Raw genomic sequence first — 20,808 nt, forward strand, 5'->3', positions numbered from 1 at the left:
ATCTCCGAATCGACATGCAGGGCTTCGTCCAACAGCGCTACTACAACCTGCAGATCCAGGTGAACGTGATACGAAGACCTGGTGAAAGCACCTCCGTGTCTCAGATCTTTGTGACTGATGGAATTCCAGACCGTTACATCCAAAGAGCTTTCCTGGAGAGCTTCAGGCGTCGAGCTCGGGTTTTTGTAGTGGTTGAGGCTCATCAGTATCAGAGCCTTGTGTTGGAAACGTTCGATCCATAATAGACAAAGTACAGATGTAACTCTCTTATCTATACAACTTTCTCCATGCATATTTCATTTGCAACTATAGTGGTGGGGTATAGTGGGTTTTTTAAAATGCTGATACAGATCAAATCTAGAGAGTAAAATGGCTGATTACAATTATAAGTGCAGATTTCAGAACAGAAAATGTTGGAGCCATTTAAGTTTGAATGTTATTAACTTAATTATTGATTTATACTATGATTTATATGTTTTTAATGAATTTAAAGATGACTTTTATTTTGTAAGGTGACTCTGTATAAGGAGAGTGGAATCAGGTGTGAGGGTGGAGAGAGCACACAGCTTTCGACCACACGTTGTTTGATTGACCAACATTAACCTTTTATTGCTTTCTTTTGAAAATAAATACTTTAGCATTTACATTGGAATGGAGGTCATTTCTTGGAAATTTGACCAAATTACTAAAAACCTTGAAAACAAATAATTCACAATCTATTGACATTTATTTTGGGTAACACTTTATAATAACATTCAGTTATAAGTCACTTATAAATTAATGTTGAACTTATAATTTACAAAACATGACTATACCTTCATAAATGATTAATAAGTGATATGTTAACATTTTATGAATGTTTTATTAATTTAGTTAACTTATAAGTTATTAGTTAATGATGAACAAATAATTTACAAAACATGACTATACATTTATAAATGATTAATAAGTGGTATGCTAACGATTTACAAATGTGTTGTAAGTTATCTTAAAAAATGTAAATCATGAAATAAATCAAACAGATCATTAGTGGATGGTTTATTATTTATTAGTTGATACATTATTTATCACTTATAAATCATTGAAGAATTTACAGTATCTCACAAAAGTGAGTACACCCCTCACATTTAGCAACCATTTTAGCATATCTTCTCAAGCTGCAATAGTCAGCTTTATTTATATAGTGCTTTTTACAATAGAAGTTTAAACTGATATAGCTTTAAAACACATTGAAATAATACATTTTAATGATGAAAGAAAAACTATGCTATCTATGAGAGTGATCGCAATATAGATGATAATCAAAACCAAGCAGATGCCTTGTTTGTATTTGGCAGAGAATCCAGTTGAGGCAGGAACTGTGATTGTAGAGAGGGGGCGGGGCATATCAGCTCATTTGCATTTAAAGGCACATGCACGAACACAGCCTGTGCTTTTTTATTTGCTTTATCTTTCACTTGCACCAGATGCCCACAATTCAGTCCCTCCAGAAAAACGCAATTATGCGATTGCCTGATTTAATGCATAATCAGCCAAAGTCCGCATATTTATGCGGGGGTCGCATTTTTTCAAATACGCCGCACTTTCGCTGCATAAATTACCGATTTCAGCAAGCAAAATATGCGGGGCTAGCATGATTTCATAATCCCTGTATTTTCGTTGCAAAAACACAAGTAAAGTGCCATTATTTCCCCCTATTGCCATGGGAACCTTATGAAGTGACATAATTACGTGACATGAACATGGATGGATGTCCCAGAACTTTCAGCTAACTAAAAATAAGATAGAGTTTCTTGTTATCTGTAATGACACGTCGAGAACATCTATTGGTCCACATCTTGACTCTCTATAAAAGCCAGTAATCAGGCCAAGAACTTAGGAATCACGTTTGACAGTGATCTCAGTTTTAAAAAACATATTATCATTGTTGCTAAAACAGCATATTATCACCTCAGAAACATCTCGTGATATTCTCTCCCCTTCTGACAATGAGAAACTTGTCCATGCATTTGTTACATCTAGACTTGACTACTGCAGAAGTGTTTTTGCTGGGTTAACAAAAAGCTCTATTAAACACTTCAAAGACAAACACTTCACAACAAAGAGTTCAGAATGCAGCTGCACATATGCTAACTCACTAGCTGTATCATTCAGAATTGAATTCAAGATCTTATTACTATGTCCCACTATGTCTTCATGGAACTGCCCCAATATACCTTTCTAATTAATTGAAATATACTCCAGCAAGATTGCTCCGAACATCAAATAGTAATTTGTTAGTTGTGCCTAAGACACAGCTAAAAATTGGTGAGTAAGCCTTTAGTTATTTTGATCCCAAGCTATGGAACTCTTCCTGCTACGAGCCATTGACTCACTGTGCACTTTTAAAAGTATCTCAGAACACATTAGGGCCTTTTCTTGACTCATTTTATTGTTGTATTTTATTATCTTATTTCTACTCTATGATTTAATTTTTTGGTCTGCATTTCATTATAGTATCTTATTTCTTCAATGTATTATCTTATCGTCCGTAAGATGCCAGATGTCATGTGACTCTATATGTGACATTGGGTCCCTAATGAACGAATAATTGAAAGTTTGGGATACCCAGACCCAGATTAATCAAATATCTAAATTAACAACAAAACTAAAATTAGTAATAATCTCATTCTAAACTTTATCATTTGCAATTAGAGTTAGATTAAGCACGGAGCTGAAGTAAAATTGAAATTAAATTTGAATAAATTAAGTGAACTTCACAGAAGCGCTGAAAATATATCTTCACCCACACCTTTGGATTCCTTACAACTCTGACTGGTCTTTGGCACCATACGCAGAAGAGTATGATGCACTGTGTGTTGTGACACATTCCTCCCATAACCATCATTAACATTTAATGTGACTTGTGCCACAGTAGACCTTCTGTTGGCTCAGACCAGATGACATATCCTTCAATTCCTTGCATCAATGAGCCTTGGCCACCCGTACCCTGTCACCAGTTTGTGGTTTGGATTCTCACTGAGCGGAAGCAACACAAGCCTTTCCATTTCAGACTCTGATCCAGTCGCCAATCTTTATTCCTGCCCATTTCTCCTGCATCCAACACTCACAAAGATTTGATTATAAAAGACCCTGGAGAAACTTTGTGACAAATAAACAGCAATAAATAAAACATGTATAAGGGTTTTTGATTTCTTTTAATATTAATGGTTCTTATTTTAATTACTTTCTGTGTGTTTTACAGCATTATATTTTAGGAATTTCAATGCAAGTTCATTTTGAATACATTTTAAAGAAGAAATCCTGATTTTCCTGTCTGACTGGTTTGAACACACCCAAAGGTGATCCTCCTACAACACTTGCCAGGAAGCTTACCACTTAACCTTGTTATTTCCCCATTCTGTCATACTGACTTTATCACGACAACAGCAATAAAGAATCAGCAATTAGTGGAGAACGAAAAGAAAAACTTTACAAAACTATTTTTGTGAAGTTTATTTCTGATCAGACAGCAGATCTTTGTGATTTTCATAGTGATTCATTTTTGAAAGTAAAGTTTAGATTGCTGGAGCTCAAACAGTGTAAATGGATTCACTATCTGAAAAAGATCTTTCTTGTCCCGTGTGCTGTGAAATCTTCAAGGCTCCTGTTCTTCTATCCTGTAGTCACAGTGTCTGTAAAGAGTGTCTTCAGCAGTTCTGGAGAATCAAGAAAACTCAGGAGTGTCCTCTCTGCAGGAGAAGATCCTCAAAAGATCATCCTCCTCTTAATCTTGTGTTAAAAAACTTGTGTGAGTCGTTCCTGAAGGAGAGGAAGGAGAGAAATGAGAGACGTTTATCAGGATCTGAGGAGATCTGCAGTTTACACGGTGAGAAACTCAGACTCTTCTGTCTGGAGGACAAACAGCCTGTGTGTTTAGTGTGCAGAGATTCAAAACAACACGACAATCATAAATTCAGACCCATCGGTGAAGTGGTTTCATCATATAAGGTAAGACAAATGTCTCTTGTTTTACTTGTAAAGAACAATAAGTCAGAAACACAGATATCATCACTCTGTATTGCTCTCTGCCATTTTCTCAACTTCATATGACATATACTGTGCTGTGAAAAAGTATTTGCCCCATCCCAATTTTTTTCAGTTTTTGCATCTCATACTAAATAGTTTTAAAACTTCAAACAAAATACAACATAAAACAAAGGCAATCTCAGTAAACACAGAATCCAGTTTTTAACACCTATCACTCGTGTGAAAAACTAATCACCCCCTTTAGCTGCAATAACTGCAGCTGAACACTTGTGATAATTGGAGATCAGTCTTTCACAATGCTGTGGTGGATTTTGATCCAAGTCAGGACTGTGGCAAGGACACTCCAAAACTTTAATTGTGCTTTTTTGAGCCTTTCAGAGGTGGATTTACTCCTGTGCTTTGAATCATTGTCATTTGAGCATCAGCTTTCAGACTGAAGATCAGAGATTCTCCTTTAGAATTTTCTGGTATAAAGCAGAAAAATGCAGTTCCTTCTGTGTTGTTCTTGGCTCTTTTGAGACTTATTTCATGATCCACTTCTGGGAAGGTTTGCTACTGTTTTCCATTTGGAGATAATGGCTCTCTCTGTAGTTCCAAGGTCCAAGAGCCTTTGAAATAGCTTTCTAATCCTTCACCGATGCATGTATTTCAATCACCCTCTTCATCATTACTTCTGGAGATTTGTTCACATTTGACATAGTGTGTTACTGTTTAAGACCTTTTAACTTTCTTTATTGAAGCAAAAAAGTTATCCAATACCATCTGGGCCTGTGTGAAAATGTATTTACTAATTCCCCAAATCTATGTATTTATAATGTGGTTCAGGTGGACTAAACACAACCAGTCCTGATTACTGCAGCCCTGTTCAATCAAATCAACACTTAAAGGGATCATGACATTTACTTATTATTATTATTATTATTATTATTATTATTTTATGTTTCCTAATTGTCATAATTTAGAAATAAATGGCTATTTTCTACCCTGAATTTAGCCTCTGATTTGAACGCTCTGTTTTAAGCCGTGTGTCTGCTGTGAGACTTCAGTGTAAATGCCCACTGCTGTGACTGGCTGACATCTTTGCAACTGAAATAAGTATTACATGTTTGTAGACATTTCGAACATTTTTACTACTACAGCTGTCGAGACTGACTAATTATGAAAAGCGATGATTGCATTAAATTTAGATCTATTCCTATCACATGGAAGGTTGCATTGATGAGCATTGAGCAGGTGACAGCCTGTTGATTGCGTGAATGCAGTGATCTTGTTGCAACACAATTTCTGCACTCTCACGAAATGCTTTCACCATAACTAACAATGCAAACACTATGTAAATACAGTAAAAGATTCATTGTGTAGTGTAAAGGCTGATTTATACAAACCCGATTCCAAAAAAGTTGGGACACTGTACAAATTGTGAATAAAAAGGAATGCAATAATTTACAAATCTCCCTTTAGAGATCGACATCGACATCGACTGAACATCAGTGGGCGGGAACAACGATGCGATGACGTCCTCGTCATCACTAAAAAAGCATTTATATAATCATGCTATAAAAAAAGCTTTGTTTGGAACAGAGGTGGCATGTGACGTCACAGGGGCACAATCATGAACAATGCCTACTTTTATGTTTCAAGTTATGGAACTTGCAGGATAAAATAATAATACTAAGACCTCTTATATGCCAAAAGACCAAGGAAAATTTGATTTTTCATGTCATGCCCCATTTAAACAGGACCTTTTCAAAAGCATAAAATGTACTTTGTGTTCACTCAGACTGCCTTTGTTTTATAGTAGGTTTTCATTTCTGAATCAACTTATTATGAGATGTTCACAAAAACAGAAGAAATCAGGATGAGGGAAAATACATCACAGCATTATATGATCATATCACTGTATTCTCTTCTTCTCTTCACTGTAATCCGTTTTTGTGTGTGTGTGTGTGTGTGTGTGTGTTTGTTCAATTCTAGGAGGAGCTCAATACAGCACTGAAGTCCTTACAAGAGAAACTTCAACACAATAAAAAAAATGAAAGGAGAGTTTGAGAAAACAGTTCAACAGATCAAGGTGAGGAAACAGAAACCAGAGTCATTTTCATTACAGCTGTAGGGTCACCAAATACTGTTATGGTTTGATATGTTTAATATAATGGATTGCATTTTATTATTTCTGTAAATGATGAACAGCAATCCATCTAGAAATGTTATTGTTCCAAGAATGTTCAGAGACCATTATGCTATGTTCTGGTAATGTTTTCGGCAGCAAGTTTTATTTTTGTTCCCAGAATTAATAGTTTGGTTTGTGTTGGTCGGTGTTTTTGCTTTAGCTTTGATTTTCATTTTTGACCAAATTTTGACATCAGCAGTGTTTGAAATGTCCAGTGCCTGCTGGGAAGCTTCCTGCAAAGATTTGTTACGTTAAGAATGTTACAAGATAATGTTCTAACAATGCTATCTCTAAACACTTTTAGAATGTTTTTAGAGAAACATTATCCTACCTTTTAGAAGAACATTCTGGGAGCAAAACTAAAACTTGCCACTGAAAACATTACCAGAACATAACAAAATTCGAGCAGCAATCTGCTTCTGGATCTGTTATACACTCTAAAAAAAATTGGTTCTTCAGCGGTTCTTTGCTGTGGTTAAGGTGCTATATAGCACCGCTACCATATAAAGAACCTGTAAAGCCCCTGTATGGTTCTTCAGTGGTTCTTCAGTGGTTCTTTGCTGTGGTTAAGGTGCTATATCCCACGTAGAAGGCAACGTTCTCAGGACCTTATGCAACGTTCCCTAAAAGTTCTCAAAAGATGGACCTTCAGGGAACATTCAGGACGTCCTGGGAATGTTTAGGGGACTATTACTATAGGACGTTCTGTTAACTTCCCAAATGTCCTCTTTGTAATGTTCTCACGCAACCATAAAATAACCACAATACAATGTCCCCCTAAACTCATATCGGGAAAATGACCAACAGAGGACCATGTGGCAACGTTCAGTTAATGTCCCAAATATCCTCATTGTAACATTCTTATGTGACCATAAAATAACCAAATTGTAATGTCTTCCTAAAGTCATATAAGGAACCTTGAACTGCAGCACTTTCATTACCAAAAGAGGACATTTTATGTCCCAAATGTTCTGTAAAATTTCAGAATTTTCATCACTTTTAGAGAACTTTTAGGCAAAGTTGTGCAAGGTCACGATAACGTCGCCTTCTATTTGTGTGTTTTATAGAAAATAATAAAGTTTGAAGTCATCTCTTTAGATTCTTGCTATTTCAACATCATATTTTCTCTGGCTGCTTTAACTATGTTTTCAAAACATGTTTGTTACAGCAAAAAAAAGCAAGTGAAAGTCTGAACAGTTTAATTAGATGATGGTGATACAATCATCATGAAGTGTCCTGATTCACCGATCATTACCAAAGTCTACACTATGAGGGTGTTATATGTTAGTTTTGCATTAACTAATGGTTTATTTTTTTTTATGGATTTTTTTTTTAAAGTTCATTATACAGAGTTTTGAGCAGTGTCTAATAGATTCATACAGACATCATGAATCAGCGTATGATCCTCAACAATGGTGACAATAAACAAAAATCTTTTTTGTGACTTTATTAGCTTGTTTTGTGATACATGTTATTCCAAAAATTTTGTCACCATTGTTGGGGATCATACGCTGATCTCATACGCTGTCTGTATGAATCTTCATGATGCTGTCTGAATAATTCCTACATAACAAAAACTTTCAAAATGTCAATAATATGCATTATCATAGGGCTACAACAGCACAAAATACAACATTCACTGATCAGTGAGTAAGACCAATGTATGATGATATACTCATCAACAATGAGCAAACAAATCAATATGATAAAAAAAAAAAAAATTCCCCTCACAATTATTTTTCGTAACAAATGTGCATTAGAAACACACAATTACAACAATTGGAGAAAAAATACAGTCAAAATGTCAAGGGTCAGGAACCCAACTAAAGCAAGCGCTTACCTCTGTAATGGTGACATTTTAGATTTTGATAAAACATCAACACCTCATTAAGAAGATTTGTATGAAAGAAACAAAGTCAGAGTGGTTTGTAATAAGGTGCTGAGATCTGAGTTTTGTGAGGTCACCATTGTGCTGAAGAGTAGCGCCCGTGCTTCAGTCAGTGATTATCCAGAAACACTGATGTTCTGCTGCATGTTGCTTTATGTAAAGACAGTAACTGTGTAGTTGCTGGTGCAGTGATACAGCAGTTACATTAGTTCATGCATGTGCTGTTCTCAGTTAAAAGACTTTTAAAAGTTTTTGTTTGAACAGCCACTTTTGTTAGTAAATTTAGCTCTAACTTTCAATTCAATTTTTTGGCAAGGGCAGCAGGGACATTCTGAGAACATTTCCAAATAAAGCATGGTTCCCTAAACGTTCAGAGAACGTCTTGAATGTTCTGTGAAGGTCCACCAAATAACGTCCCCCAAACCTTAAAAGAACTCCACATCGTGACCGTCTCTGAACGTACTGGGAACATTACTAGACAACGTCCTTAACACCAGTGGGGACGTTCTGAGAATGTTCTTGTAAAATTTCTAGCGGGTATAGCACCACTGCCATACAAAGAACCCGTTAAGCCTCTGTATAGTTCTTTAAATGAGAACCACTGCTGGTGCTATATGGCACCTCTTGTGGTTCTACATAGCACCATATGACAAAGGTGCTATATAGCACCTTTAAAGATAGGTGCTAGATAGCACTTAAAAAGGTTCCTCTTTACAAGCCAAAGAACCATTTTTGGTGCTATATAGCACCATTTTTGTTTAGAGTGTATGTCAGGTATTCAAGTTTATCTCAGATATTAATGTGCTGTTAATGTGCTGTTAGTGAATGTGATCTGATTTCAGTCTCAAGCTGAGCACACAGAGCGTCAGATTAAACAGCAGTTTGAGAAGCTTCATCAGTTTCTCAGAGATGAAGAAGAAGCTACAATCACTGCACTGAGGAAGGAAGAGGAGCAGAAGAAGCAGATGATGAAGGAGAAGCTGGAGGAGATGAACAGACACATCTCAGCTCTTTCACACACAATCAAAGACATGGAGGAGATGATGAAAGCCAGTGACGTCTGCTTTCTGAAGGTCTGATTTCAGATCATTGGTTGATCATTGGTTCATTGATTGAGTTCTTGATGATAAATGGTGTGTTTGTTCTGCAGGAGTTTCCAGTCTCAATGGAAAGGTGAGTGATCTGCTCCTGTCTCTGGTCTCTCTGGTTCTGATCCAAAGCCATTGCAGTTCTGACTCCTGAATGTTCTTCCAGAGTCCAGAGCTCACAGCCGGATCCACAGATGGCTTCTGGAGCTTTGATTCATGTGCCGCGTTACTTGGACAACCTGCTGTTCAGAGTCTGGAAGAAGATGGAGGACATCGTCCAAAACAGTGAGTCTGACTACAGAAGATCTGAGCTGGTAAACTGATAGATAGATAGATAGATAGATAGATGGGTTTTAAACCAATACACAGACTATAAGAACAAATAAAATGATGATGATCAAACACACACTTACAGTTTTCCATGCTCCAGAAGGTGGTCAGTCCAAACAGGCCCCCAAGCCAAAGCCCCAGGTGCCTCAATGTAAAGCCCTCTATGCATACAATGCCCAATACCCTGATGAGCTCAGTTTCAATAAAGATGACATCATTGACATTATTACGGAAGGTGAGAGCTTACATGATGCTTATTTTGCATAGTATAAATGTTTTTGTTTGTTTGTTTTTATGGCAGATTTTTTTAAATAACTAATATAAATCAAAATTTGTATAACCTTAAGCTAGAAAATGTCAGTTATGACATTATTTTATTCTAATGTTTCATGAATCCAGTCCCTGTTTGCAAAGTTTACATGAATATTGCTGGCATGTTACATATATCTGAATCGAAGACAAATTTAGAGATATACTGTGGGACTTGTTGATGTTTTTTTGTGTGTGTGTGTGTGTGTGTGTGTGTGTGTGTGTGTGTGTGTGTGCGTATGAGCATTTTCACAAACAATATGTATCTAATGTATTATTTGTTTGTCTAGATGCCTCTGGATGGTGGCTAGGGAGACTGAGAGGTAAAGAAGGTTTTTTCCCAATCAACTACGTGGCCAAGATATAACCTCTTCTGCTGTTAATGAGGGGGTCAGACTACAATAGATGTTTTTTAACCATTTTTAAACAGACTTACTAAAATCATGAAGGCCTACCCTAAACCAAGCACCTAGAGGATTAGAGCAAATCAGGTAAAGCGGTTGAAAACACCCCACTGATTTGGAAACAGCCACTAGTGTTCTGCAGAGATACACACCTGCATGATCTTGTGCTCATCAACTACAAATCACTGTTCAATGTCACTGTCTCCACCCATGTGTGGTGTCGACTTTCAACTAAATTTCAATACTGATCCAACATTGAACAACAGTGATCCACTTTAAACATTAAAATGTCAATTTCAAAATGATGGTTTGGATCAAAACTCAATATTGTATCAATGTCACCACGCTATACTGTATATTACTGTATGTAGCAGATGTCCCAAAATGGAACCAGTAGTTGTTGAGTGTATGCACTTGAGAGTTTTAGCAAACAGAGTCTATCCGTCATGGATTTATTACTACATGGTGTCAGAAGTTTAGATAATGTAACAAAAAGGACACATCCGATACTCTCCCGACACCCAAAGGTAATGTTTAACTGAATTGCAAAATAACATTGTATTGCTTACATAATGTTTGAGAACGAAGTGTATATACTATACTCACATATAGTTTTCCCATCAGCACCCCTGAGAAATTCTATTGTGCTGATGGCAAAGAGTGGCCAAGATGGATCAGACGCTTCCAAAGATACCGTGTCATGTTGGAATTGATCAAGAGAGATGATGAGTTCCAAGTCAATTCCAAGTTCCAGGGAGGGTTTCACTTTTTTGCACCCTTGAGTTATCAGCAATTTAAATTAATATTCTGGTATGCTGAAGTTTAATGCTTTGATAGTGTATGACAAGTTTTGTTTTCGCTTCAGTTTCTCCATGTGACGATCAAACAGCTGCTGAAGTGAGATGATCATCTTAAACACAGAAGCTTTATTAATCTATTGTAATTTGAATGAATCTGTACAGAATCAGTGGGAGATTATTATTGACAGGATGAATACAGTTTACTGAACAAACTCTCTTATAATGTGTCTGTCTCTGGTGTCTGACATGTTTCTCACATGATTCTTGTAATACGATATGTTGCACAGGTATCAATATATCATATACACAATCATTTAAATCTTCAAAATACAAACTCGTAGACACCAAACTTGGTATAGGTTGGTTTACGTTAACCATTGGTTCTTATCATAAAATATGCATAAAACAGATATCATACACACAACAGTTTGCAAGACAGTTATAATAATGTCATGGGATGCATGTTCATTTATAGATCGGTTCATCTATAAATTAATGCAGGAAAATTTCTGTTTTGAGGACTAGTGTCTCTTTGTCTCCGCTCTTCCATGTGGGATCCCACATACTTCGGTGCAATAAAACTTGTAACTGAGGCCCCCTGTATAGACTGGACTGGTCTTCTCAGGGGATGGGGGACAGACCCCAAAGTGAGTTTTAAACAATTATTTGTTAAATATAGCAAATAATTGTGTCTGATTTGTCTCAGTCATTAATGGTTGAAAATGGACAAACCCAGCAATTGGGTTGTTTTAACCCAGCGGTAGGGTTAAATGTTTGCCCAACCTGCTGGGTAGTTTTATTTAACTCAACTATTGTTTAAAAATTACTGTGTTGCTTAATTAAAATTAATTAACCCAAAGTATGTTGGAAATGAACATTTATTAATGTTCAATGAATAATTATTAAACAATAAACTATAAATTGCTTATTAATAAATTTATATTAATAAACTATTAAACTATTAAATTTATATTAATAAAATATTAAACCTTATTAATAAACATTCACCTTTTGTCTATTATTGTTGTCTCTAATTGCATCTGGTTTTTAATTAAAAACTATTTTGGGTTCATTTTAAGCTAGCCATATAGCAATTTTTAAACAATAGTTGGTTTAAATAAAACTACCCAGCAGGTTGGGCAAACATTTAACCCAATCGCTGGGTTTGTCCATTTTCAACCCAACTTGGGTTGTTTTTAACCCAGCATTTTTTAGAGTGTATATATATATATATATATATATATATATATATATGTAAGCTCTAGCGTAAGTTCTGCCGGGAAGACTCTAATGTTACGTCATTCATTAGATCAGATCTAACCAATCATTATTGAATGCATATAAAGCATATATATATAAAGCATATATAAAGCATTGGTACTTACACTTATCTGAGTTCGCAGATGCTGAGAGTCTCCATATAGCGTCAGTAGCACACCAAAATGTCATCGTTCAAACATACTGTTTGTGATTACTCCGATTCTGATGAAGATTTTGCCCCTTTGGTCTTCGGAAAAAATCATCAGTACTCTCCAGGCCGCTGGCATTACTATCAGCCAAGGATTATCCAGAGAGGACCTGCTTCTCCTGGCCCATAACGCCTTGGGTAGTCCTCCTTCTACCGATGATTCTGCTCCATCTACCTCTGCTCCGTCTGGCCAGACCAAACAAGCTGGCAGAAAAAGATCTGCCAAGTCATCATCTCCTCATCCAGCGAAAAAACCTATGCTGTCTGCACCTACGTCATCTCCACCGACTTTCACTGAACCCGTGGATGCTAATAATCAGCTCATCCAGGTCGTCCAAAGCTTTTCTGAGACTGTCAAATGTTTAGAAACGAAGGTGTCGAAATTCGAAAATGCCTTCGCTAATTCTAACTTTTCTACGAGCTCTCTTCCACCGAGTTTCCATCCTCTCGTCAGATCAAGTTTTTCCTCATGTGTGCCATCGACTTCTTCGGACCTGCCCGCTTCTCATCGCTCGATCCAGACGCCATTTCAAGATGCTTCCGGTCAGGGGCGGATCTAGAAAATGATTTATAGGGTGGCAAAGGGGTGGCATGAGGTCTATGAGGGGTGGCAACACCAAAGCAAGAGCTCATGCATAGTTTTTGGAGATTTATGGCCTGACATATACAATTGTGTTCACAAACATTGCCTTACCAAAATAAATAACAAGATTTCAATATCCATCATGGCACCAATTAAAGGCACTATATGAAAAACATCAACATATTTAAAATGAGTCTGAGCTTGTATCACTAAAGGAGATGATCAGTTTTATTAATATTTCACAGGTTACTTCAATGGTATAAATCACATGTTTTAGTGCAAGTTAAAGAGCAATAAAAACTTGTTTTTTGCAAACCATTTTTGAGTTTCTGTTATTGACAGAGGTGGGAATGTCTGTGTGTGTTCACCCAGAACAGCCTATCAACCACATACTCTAGCAACACCCCAGCAACTGCATAGCAAGAGCCTAGCAACCACCCAGAATCTCCTAGCAACCACCTAGCAACACTTTAGCGATCACCCAGAACATCTATATTCTGGACTAAATGACCAAACTATTTATGTTTTTTAAACAAGACTTTAAGTTGGCTTTATAACAAGCCAGCATAAATTTGTCTTTCAAACTTTTAATCTAGTTAAAATTAAACAATTCAACATTTTCTTACAACTATAAACACAATCTCAAAACTATGCACCAACTTGTACAAACCTCAAACTTCCAGGTCAAAATAAAATGTTTTAGTCAAAAACTTATTCTTGTCTGACTAAATCAAACTTTGGCCTCAGATGATACACAAAACTTAATACACAGACTACTGCACTGCTTTTTTTTAATCATAGCATGTGTTATGAAAAATAGCAACCTACATATATAGCCTATAGAAACAATAGCTACAACATGTCACAGCTGTAATATAAACCTAGTGAAAATATATTCCCTTAATAGATTATAAATTCTACAAAGTTAGCCAAATTTACCACAGATAATACAATAAAACGTGATAAATTCTAGTAAGTCATTAATAGTTTAAAAAGCTTTCTAAATGTTGGCGCAAGATGTTTTTCCCTCTTTTCATCAGTCTTTTGTTCATTTTGTTCATCAGTGTAGATCATGTCCTTCTCTATAGCATTTTAAAGTGTTTAACTCTCAAAAAAATTCAAATGGATCGCACATTTTATCATCAAGTGTCACGATAGGAATGGCTCGTGGAAATCTTATCACACTTTTGGAGCATGATAACATTCAAAGTAGGCCTATGTGTATGATTTGCGCGCCACTGATGCATTAAATAAACCGGGTTTCAGTTGCGCTGATGGTCTTTTCAGTTTGTACGGGGGAAGAAAAATCTGTCAAAATACTGAGCGGCTTTGATCGGAGTTCAAACACGCACTGTCAAGCCTGCTGTCGATGATGGGCGGGAAAAGGTAGAATGATAAAGTGCTAATGCACCAATTACAACAAAGAATCGTGAGTTTACGCAACAGCATTGGACACACAGTGAAAGGGGAAGCTAATAACAATAGATTATAGACTTTCGAAGCAAAAAAAACAAAAACAAAAAACAAGTGGATATACGCAAATACGGATCCGTGCGTATGGCCCCGATCGACTACACCACTGATACATTATATTTAAAGTAAGTAAGTAAATAAATAAACTAGCGTTAAACCAAATTTGTTTAAACGTGTTTTTGGGGGGTTAACCAGCGTAAAAAAAATGCGCTTTCTTGATTGTCTAGTTAAGATGACGCAGAAGTGTGTTCCAAAAGAAGAGGGTTTTTTTGACCCCTACCCCCTGCATCCCTTTGAAGCAATCACCCCAGAGGGAAAACCCTTTGAAGGGATTAGGCCATAGGGATGAACCATAGACTGTAAAAAAATATGGACGTAGCGTCCGTGACGTCACCCATAGAGTTCTGAACAGCAGTTTTGACGCGTAAATGAGGCCGCGGCCATCTTAGCTGCGCGTCACCGCACGTCACTCCTGGATAACTGAAAATGGGCAAAGAGGCGGGGAGGTGGTTTGAGCTGATGTGATTGGTTGCTGAAACCACGCCCGTCTAGCTCGACGTGACCATGTTAGCAAGCAAAGGAGCTATCTATCTATCTTAGATACGATCTAAAATATTAATGAAGATAAGTTTTATCATCAGAACGTTCTAAAGGTTTACTGTCAATCTACAGTGTTTTTTTAAGATATAGATCCTCCAACACCAGTAGTGTTGGGTGTGTAAATAACAACATGGAAAATCAAATGGGACTTCATACCTTTATAATGAAATAGAGATCGCGAGATGAATCCAATCCGTGGCACTTGGGTAAAGTGTCCATTGCAAAACAAAAAAACATTTAACATTTCTTCTGAATGATCTGCTCTCTGTCATCGTTCTTCAAGAAGGGATGCAATCTGAGCAGCCTTTATGTTGTAAAACTGTATACGATCGTATCTAACAAACAAATGAGCCCGTGTCCAAAGTATATATTTTTCAAAATAGTGCAGCAGTTTTAGTTATAATATCCAAGCAGTGCTGTCGGATTTTGATATCATCCCGCCATTGTCATTGTAGTAAATCTCACAATCAAAACTTTCAGCCAATGCCACGATCCAACAACGTGTGTTCTGTTTCTTCCCCATGCATGCACATCTACACAGACACACATCAGTCTCGAATATTATGCAGCAAGCCATATTTTATAATTGTATAAAATAATCGAGCACAAATACGGCTGAGATGCCAAATTCAGCTGCAGCTGAGGTAACATGACGGCTCACAGACAGCAGCGCAATCTACCTGTCACTCAAGTGACCACGCCCTTAATTATGCAGAACTTTAAGGCTTAATATAATTTAAACGGATAAGTTATAAAAAAATTCACCCCCCTCAGAGTTGCCATGAAGGGCAAAAATAGCAGTATAGACCAAAACCACAATTTGAACCAACTTGTAAACATGTTTTTTTCTGCTATAAACTTGGCCAATTTAACATGGGACTCTATGAGATTCTGCTCTCTTTTGGAGCCTGTCCCTAGCGGCCAGTCGATGAATCGCAGTTTAAGTTACTTCCGTATTGGCTTCACGAGAGAAAGGGGGAGGTTGCCGCTTGGGATGAACCCTTCCGCCGGGTTCACACCACAAGCGGCAGCAGAGCGGAAGCAGCGCTTTAGCAGCGCGTGAGCGTGAACTGCAGCTGCAGAGACGCGCGAGTATTCACATTTGAAGGGTTTGTACAGCGTCACAGCAGCGGCTCGAAGGTGCATAAGTGAGCATTTCTTTACAAAGACAGCTATAAATTTGTTTTTATAATTGTTCATTGTTAAACTTGATAGACTTGAAAGTTTGTTAACATGCAAGGTGTAGGCTACAACACTCACATATAAACATAAAATAAATAAAAATAAATAAATAAAAGCCTCGTGTCATCCATTGCTGCACACGAATGAGGTAAGCTTTGTATTTTACATCATCTGCCGCACGAACATGTTTACAAGACTGCAAACCCGGCGAATAAGACAGCAAACTCGGGTTTGATTTGGGTATGCAAGAGCCTATATTGCTGTCTGTGTAATAACTAAAATAATGTTTATATATCATATTTTCTGGCTAGTTTAGTTTTATTTTCTATAATATACCATACTTTAACCCAAACTGAATAATTAAAAACAAGTTTAAATGAGTAAATCTTATATAAATGTTTTAATATTAATTTTCTTTCCTGACATACTTCAGTTCTTGTTTAAAAACACTAGATATGCATATTCTGTGCATTTCGAGCACTTTTTGTGTGAAATCATATTTATTTTGTCCATCAAAGGTGTACTTTCACTTTAATTGAGCGTTAGCAGCGCAGCAAAAATAGACCCAGCGCCGAAACGATCGCGGCACTGCTGCTTCTGCTCTGCTCCTGCTCCGTGCTGCCGCGCAGCCTCTGCGTGCGGTGTGAACGCCCTCATCTGTTAACATGGACGCCGAAAAAATACGCGCTGCTTCTGCTCTGCTGCCGCTTGCGGTGTGAACCCGGCCTTCCGGATGGAACGCAGTGCGTGTCTCCAGCAGAGCAGCGCCACCGGAAGTGATGTGGAATATGGAGTGGAGCTGCTGTACTTTCACTTTCGGTTCCACGTGATTGAATCCTTTGCGCGGCAGTGACATCATCATCATGTGGTAGAGAGGCGACAGACTTCTGCATCTTCTTTTAAGAAAAATGTTATTGGTAATATTAATATTCAGTGTTTGTTCTGTAGCTGAGAGCAAGAATGAGCAGCAGCTCCTTAAACTCACAGCATGAAACATGATTCAGCTGAACTGAACTGACTACAAACTCATTTCAGTGGTTACTGAACACGACAAACGCGTGTTATGAAGCACAAAAACACACACACAAGCAGAGAAACATGAGTTTGTTCTGGAAACTTTATTCATTCTGTCACTGATAATCTCGATAATGATATTTGGCGCCTCCTGCTGGACACTCAGAAAACAACATCAACACACACCAGTACTGAGAAACAGGAGAAACTTGAGGATATCTCTGTACATCGCTGAAGGAGGGGCAGATGTGTCAGTGGAAATCCATTTACTCAATAATGGGAACTTGACCGACTGCTTCATTTCCACTTAAGTGTGTCATTAAAATCCTTCTCATCTGGATCACAGTATTGTGTAATAAACATTATCAGTGATGTTTTATCAATGTTTAAGTGATGAATTTGATCAAAGACTGAAATACTGTCAGAGAATGAAAATCTGCTATAGAGATCTTCAGGTTTCTAAAGTCAAATCAAAGTTTCTCATAATACGAGTAAATATTAAACAAGTGTGAAAGGACACTTTCACAGCACTGAGCTTTAACAAACACACACTTCAATCATATTTCATCAACAGTCTGTCATTAATGTCCTTATCAAATATCTTTTTCAGTTCATGATAGAGATTAAGATGCTTAGATTAGTAATAAATTATAATTCATCAATCATTTTGAGCTTTATCAATGAGGCATATGTTCAGAAATATGTTGATTTGATCATCTGACAGACAATTGTATGAGGAACTGAATCTCTTCTGGTGTATTTGATGAAGCTCTGATCTTCTGAGGTGTAGATGAGCTCAGATTCACTGATGAATGTCAGAGAAACTCATTTCTGACTGTGATCTGAATCTGAGAGGAGACGCAAGAGTCTTCATCTGCTCCATTACATGTATTGATCCAAACTCTCAATAGCATCCTCTTTTGAGTATCCTCTCCATTCATCTGGTATCTCCTCATTCTCGTCAAAAAGAAAATCTGGTATCTCACCCCTCTCCTCAAATGTTTTACTGTAGTATTTTTCCAGATGTTTCTGGAATCTGCACACAAACCACTTCCAGTAGGGCAGTTCAGAGGGATCAGGAGTGATGCTCCAGTGGGCATAATCTCCTCCTGCTCTTCTGTAGTCTCTATATTTAAAAATTCCATCTGGTGTTTTAAAATACTTACCACATGCCACTAAATTTGTGCACATATCAACACAGAGATTCTGTGTTAAACTGTAATATATGCCATTAATTCCTCTCACTCTGTGGAAAGTAACACTGTGATCTCCATCATGGTTTTCTATATCGTTGGTGCAGGTGGCTCTACAGAACGGACACCGAACCCAACAGCACTGACAGAAGAGATCAATCAGAAGCTCATCTGGTCTGAACTTACAGTCCAGCTTTACTGGAAATGACTCTGTGTTGAATCTACTGCTGATCTCAGACATTATAGCAGGAAGCTCTCGTCTCATCACATCTTCTAGGAGGTTGAAATCATCAACATCATCATGATTGACTCCACTGAGGTCTTTTTCAGAGAAGATCAGCTCATCTGAGATCTGCTGTGTGAAACTCTTCAACCACAAACCAGCATCTCCTCTGTTCTCTTGAACATTTTCAGTAGATTCATGTGCTGCTTTCATGATCTTCTGCTGCAGGAGTTCAATGTTCTCCTTCATCTTGGGTAAAACACTGACACTGAACTTATCAGTGATGTACCGACTGACTTCATCTCTGATGAATCTCTTGAAGTGATCTCTGGGATTACGAATGTAGTTCATGTATTTGTCAAAATCCTCCTCTTCTGCCAGTGTCTTCAGGATGTGTTTCTCCAGATTTGATCTGTTTCCATTCAGTGATTCACAGTTTGATCTCATTTCTTCTGCTAGATGTCTGGTAGTCTTCTTGTAGACACTCTGCTCAATGGACTCTTTCAGTTTCTGACAGATGATCTCACCAAAAACAGCAGCTGATGTTGCTCCATGACAGTATTTCTGGAAAATACTATAGTACTCTTCTCTCTTCTTCTCAACATGTATTACAGGATCATTAACTTCTCTGAACAGTCTGTGTTGGTCAGTGATCTTCTTGTTTGTTCTCTTACAGATGGAAAGAACCAAATCCATGAAGAATTCATTCTTGAACACATAATTCACTGGTTCTTCCTCATAATCTGTTACTCTCGTCTTGATGTAATCTGTGAGTTGTTGAATGGAGCTGATGTTGTAGCCCTTCTTTGAAATGTTAAATAACTGAATCATTCTGCCTGTCTGCTGAGCAACATCTGTGACTAATGATCTGATTTGAGCTTCATCCTCTGGAGACAGATCTTTCACTGATCTGATAGCATTTAATAAATATGCATTTAATCCCTTTAATTTCACATAATCTGAATAACTTGATACAGCGAAAATATCCCTCCAGTGATCTACAGAAACACCTCCATAGGCGTCACTGAGGATCTTTCTCACATCTCTCATTACATCAATGTCTCTGATTGCAGGAGTGTCTGTGATGATCTTCTTCACACTCTGTTCCCAGAACAAATCAAACTCTTTCTTCAGTGTTTCTTCATCATTTGTTTTGTCTTTGAGTTTTAAGGTGAGTTCTTTGCTCTTTTCATAGAGAGTGTTTTCATGATGTTTCCTCTGAGCATCAATCTTTTTCTTTAGGTCTCGCTGATGAAGAACCTTATTTAATTTTCTCTTTGTTTCTCTCACAATGTTTTCCTGAAGCTCTTTGATTTTGAGTTCAAATGATGTTTTCCACTGAATCAGTATATATTTATCTATATCTTTCTCTATGAATTCAGACATTGATTTTTCCACTTCTTCACTTGTCTTATTCAGTTCTCTTTGAAGATCAGTTTCCTCAACCTCATGAATCACTTCATTTTCTATTTTGTTGTGAAGTTTGTTCTCAGTTTCCATCATGGCTCTGTAAAGACTCCAGGACCACTTCCTGTATTCATTCTTCAGTTTCCTGTAGGCTGCGACCTTTTGGAGTTGAAACAAACACAAATCATTAATTAAGCAAAGACCTGACAGAAGAGATTTCTTAAGACCTGAAACATTTTTATTAGGTTTGGAGGAAACAGAAAAAACACAAAGACTCACCTGTAGTGACGGATCAGTTTCAGAGCAGATCTTCCTCATCATCTTCTCTTTCTCTCGTTCATATTCCTCTCTCCACTCCACTTGTCTTCTCTTCAGTTCTTCTTCATGCTGTTCTTCAAGGAGTTTCATTGTTTCTTCAGAAGTCTTTTGTTGATCTTCTCTCATGTTTCTTTCTTCTGTCAGTCTCTTCTCTAAATCCTCTAGTTGTTCTCGTCTCTCTCTTTCTGTTCTCGCTTTCTCTCTGATTATTCCCTCCATTTCACTCCTGAGTCTCTGAATCTGTTCATCACAAATCTGTTTTTCTCTCTCTGTCCTTTTATCTTCTTCTCTTCTCATCGTTTCCTCCAGTTTTTGTTGCTCCCATTCCT

The 20,808-nt window shown here is 37.3% G+C and overlaps 1 pseudogene; it reads left to right on the forward strand.

The window, feature by feature from the left end:
- Positions 1–3,585: 3,585 nt before the first annotated feature.
- On the forward strand, positions 3,586–17,316 carry LOC137014642 (E3 ubiquitin-protein ligase TRIM35-like; annotated as a pseudogene).
- The last annotated feature ends 3,492 nt before the right edge of the window (positions 17,317–20,808 follow it).

The sequence above is a fragment of the Chanodichthys erythropterus genome, chromosome 3, assembly GCF_024489055.1.
Source record: "Chanodichthys erythropterus isolate Z2021 chromosome 3, ASM2448905v1, whole genome shotgun sequence".
NCBI classification, from domain to species: domain Eukaryota; kingdom Metazoa; phylum Chordata; class Actinopteri; order Cypriniformes; family Xenocyprididae; genus Chanodichthys; species Chanodichthys erythropterus.